We start from the raw sequence: 5,000 nt of genomic DNA on the forward strand, positions 1-5,000 counted from the left end.
TAAAGAGCCTGAGCTCTGCTGACACTGGAATTCCAGATATTCCGCTGCGGGTGGTGGGAGGGGTTGGGAGATTTTTTTCGGATTTTTGGTTTTCCCGTGTGTTTTCCGTGGAGGGTGTAAATGGGGACGCAAGCCCGAAGTGAGAAGAGGAAAGAGGCAAAGTCGAGTCGACCACAGCTGTGGTTTGCAGGCGGCCGCTGAAATGAGACGGTTGTCATTGGAACAGGCCCGGATCTAGACTGCTTTGATTGGGTGGGGGCTGGAAGATATGGTGACTGGCTTGTTCAAATGTTGTCGGGGGACTGGGGGGCCGCCGACACGAGTTAAAAGTTTTCCGAGCTCCCGTGGAACGCAGCATCGCTTCCTGCTGTCTCGCTGTCCGATACAAACTTGGAGGCGCTTTCTAATCCAAGGGGGGCAGTCCAAGCATTGGGTGGGGCATTGCGGCTGTAGCCGCCCCCGCATTTGAATAATTTACGTATTTCAGTTCTTTTATTGAGTTTATTTTTGAGACCCCTACGAGTCAAGATTAGATTCGGAATGGAAACTAAAAAAAAAAATGTCTGAAGATATTTAAATATGGAGAATCAGAATCAGAACCAGGGTCTGTTTATTCTGCCAAATACATGCATTTGTTGCGGTTAAGACAATTATCAGACATTTTGCATAAAATAAGCTTAATACTTTGGAAATGTTAATAAATGTATAGAAACATTTTTTTTTAGCGTAAACAAGCTAAAAGTTTGAAAAAGTAAAAATACAAATCAATGAAAATCAATTAAAATGGAAATACTCAAATATAGAGAAATATCCAAAAATACAGAACAGTAACAGCTAAAATATATATATATATATATATAAAAAAACTGAATATTATACAGAGTTACAGGAAAGCTATTGATGATGAAAATGTTTATTTTTTTGGGATCTTCAAAAAACCAAAATGGCAAAAAAAAAAAAAAAAAAAAAAAACCTGAAAAAAAAAAAAAAGAACTCGGCTAGCATTGATCCTTTGAAGCGTGCTCTTCATGCTAATCACCATCCAACTGATTAATTATACACCCCCACATCTTTTTAAAAACCTCTTCAAATGAAAAGGTCTGGAAATTAGCTCAGCCAGCTTTTATTCCCTGGCCTTTGATCCAAGGTGTTTCAGGCTGAAGTGGCTGCTTGTTCCCAACAGGACGCCGGGGCGCGGGCGGGCTGGTGTCGGGGAAAGGGGAAAAATCCATCAGTTCATGCTGAATGAAGGGATGAAGGGATGAAGGGGTGGGGGTGGCACAGCGGTAGGTGGTGATCTAGGCCCGGTTCTGGAGCGGTTTGGGGGTCGGCGTGAAAGGCGTAAGAATGGGTGGCAGACCGTGACTTTCACCCCGATCATCCACCAGCTCAGAGCCTGCACGTCTCCTGCCTCCTGGAGCACCAGTTAGCGCCACCGAGTGGCGTTTTCAGGGCCCTCCGACACGAAGACACAGGCAGAGATGCTGCAAACACACCAGTTTATTGTAGGGAACGGCAAGATGTAACAAGCCAGGAGCAGTTGACACATGTCATGACAAAGGCTCTCCCTGTTAGTGTGTGGGGATGTGTGATTTACCTGTTGCTCGTTGATTACTCTAACAAGGAATAGGTGTACAGCCACCCTGATCCGGGGCCAAATAACCTAGACCCAAGACAGGTGTGGCTGCTTAAACCACACCGCAATATTGCTTTTATACGCTGATCAGCCACAACATTAAAACCACTGACAGGTGAAGTGAATGACATCTGATCATCTGATCATCTCGTTCCAGTGGCACCTGTCAAGGGGTGGGATATATTAGGCAGCAAGTGAACAGTCAGTTCTTGGAGTTGATGTGTTGGAAGCAGGAAAAATGGTCAAGCGTAAGGATCTGAGCCACTTTGACAAGCATCTCCAAAACTACAGGTCTAGTGGGGTGTTCCTGGTATGCAGTGGTTAGTACCTACCAAAAGTGGTCCAAGGAAGGACAACCGGTGAACCGGCGACAAGGTCATGGGCGCCCAAGGCTCATCGATGCACGTGGGGAGTGAAGTCTAGCCCGTCTGGTCCGATCCCACAGCAGAGCTACTGCAGCACAAATTGGTGTAAAAGTTAATGCTGCCGTGATAGAAAGGTGTCAGGACACACAGTGCGTCACAGCTCGCTGCGTAGCTGCAGACGGGTCAGAGTGTCCATGTTGACCCCTGTCCACCGCTGAAAACACCTAAAATGGGGCACGTGAGCATCAGAACTGGACCATGGAGCAATGGAAGAAGGTGGCCTGGTCCGATGAATCACGTTTTTTTCTACATCATGTGGACGGGCGGGGTTGGGGTATGACCCGCTCTCTCTCTTTTCTCTATCCATCTCTCTCTATATCTATCTAACCAACTATCCGCAGCCTCCGTGTTGAAATGATGAAGGACTCATCGAAATGAAGGGATGAAGGGGTGAAATGATGAAGGGATGGAGGGTCGAAGTCATGACGGGGTCGCGATCTCGGCCCAGGTTCCCGGCTATTCGGCGGTCAGGGTCGGGGTCGGGGCGAAGGGGGGAGAACTTGTGGTGGAGGAGGAATGTCTGGCTCCACTTCCGCCAGAGATGTGATCCCCCTCGGGGGAGGGAAGGTCCGCAGGTCCCTCGTGCGGCTGAAACGGACACGTTTTTTAATAAAGCAGCGAGAGGAAACCAAGGTGGCCTTTAAAAAAAAAGAAAAAAAAAAATTCCCAAAACAAAAGCCTTGTGCTTGCACCCAGATGGGCGCCAAATCCAAAGGGGAAGATTTAATGGGAGAGCGGCGGTTCACGGAATAGAGAGTGTATCAAACAGCCGCGAAGGTAAATAAACCCCGCTCTTCAATTTCGTGTTGATATGAGGACACGATACTCCAAATGAAAACACAATCTGATTTAAACGCGACCTGAGCGAACTGGATCTAAGGGGCCGCAACAAATACACGGCCTTACCTCGGGAACTCCACGCCGGGAGGCGGGGCGGAAAAAAAAAAAAAAAAAAGTTATTTGGCCCCCGAAAAAAGTATCCAACTATGTGCGAGGCAGCAGAGCCGCGCTGCCCGCGCTCTAATCCAGCCCTAATATTTTTTCCCCCCGTGCTGCATTTATTTTGCCCTTCACGCCGCTGGGAAGCACATCGGCGTTCTGAAAGCTGCAGAAACAGTTTGAGCCGGAACGCAGCGACAGCACCGGGGGGGGGTTGGAAGTGAACTCTGCCCCGACCACAAATAATAATAATTAAAGAGAAGACGGAGGGTGGTGAAGAACTCACTAGCTCACATTTCTGTTTCTGGAGAATGACAGAATTTGCTAAAGGGTTTTCCTCGGTCAGAGGAACTGTGCATATGTATATATACACATAGAAACATGATTCAGAAAATGATATTACTCTACAAAAACAGAAATGTGAGCTTGTGAGTTTTTACCACCAAATTAAGAAAAAAAAGAAAAAAAAACAGATATTGTAACAGATATATATATATATATATATATATATATATATATATATATATATATATATATATATATATATATATATATATATATATATATATATATATATGTGTGTGTAGGTGTATATATAAAATATAATAAATATTTTAAATATAATATTAATAATATTTAATATTATATATATAAAATATATACATATATTTTCTAATTTGGTGGTAAAAACTCCCTAACTCACATTTCTGTTTTTGTAGAGTAATATCATTTTCGGAATCATGTTTCCAAGGTCAGAGAAACTTTGTATACTGTATATATAGAGAATATATTAATCCAATGTGTTTGTATAAAATATATATAAATATATATTGTGCGTAAATTATATATAAAATATTATTCATATACATTTTATAGCTTTGTGGTAAAAAAAAAAACCCTTAGATTTCTGTTTTTGTAGAATAATAGAAGATTAAAAATATTTTATACCGAAAAAATATATAAAAATAATAATCTTTATATACACATTTCTTTCCAGCTCTTAAAGCTGTCAGCAGGTCACATTATACTGTATGTGTAGGTCACGTGTAACAAGTAGTCAAATATTGTGATTAATCAGTGTGCTTTGCGAGCGATGTTGATTTTGGGATGTTGATGTATTGGTTTTGACAGCATTGCTTTATTACCCCGAGCCCTCCGCCCTCCCTCCAAGCGTAGCGTGCACACCGCCCTCCTCACTCCTTATCCAAACTCAGGGCCGACCGCGCCCTTAACCCCGATCCCTAAGCAGCTTCTGAAGCCTCTTCCCCTCGCTCGTCTGCCTGCCTTCTGAGAACCCTTAAAAATACTACAGTGTTCATGTTTTAAATTCAGTTTTTCAAGTTAAATTAAAAAAATTAAAAAATTAAAAAATTCAATATATATATATACACACTCACACACACCAGACACACGCACACACACACACACACACACACACACACACACACACACACACACACATACACACACACATGCACACACACACACTGAAACACACACACACAGACACACAGACACCAGACACACACACACACACAGACACACACACACACACACACATACCCACACATGCACACACACACACTGAAACACACAGACACCAGACACACACACACACACACACACACACACACACACACACACACACACACACACACACACACACACACACACACACAAAGACACATGAGGGCGGCCCTCCCAGATCCTGGGCGACTGAAAACTCAGATCATTGCATTAATTCGAGGAAAGTTTTATCCAGCAGGTTTTCATATGATAAACATCACGCTGCGGCTGATCGCTTCCCCGGAATGAGGCGCTGCTTCAAGGACAGCGCCAGCACCGAGAGTTGGTCAATGGCCTACAGTATAGGGGCCGTCTGCAAATTATCGACTGAATGACTGGATTTTTTCAATGTTAAACAGCTTTTTTTTTTAAATCAAATGCATGAGAACTCAAACTTTTCATTTCAAAATAAAAGCCATTTTCTTACTCTACAT

Source organism: Zeus faber, assembly GCF_960531495.2.
Source record: "Zeus faber genome assembly, chromosome: 17".
In the NCBI taxonomy this organism is placed as follows: Eukaryota; Metazoa; Chordata; class Actinopteri; order Zeiformes; family Zeidae; genus Zeus; species Zeus faber.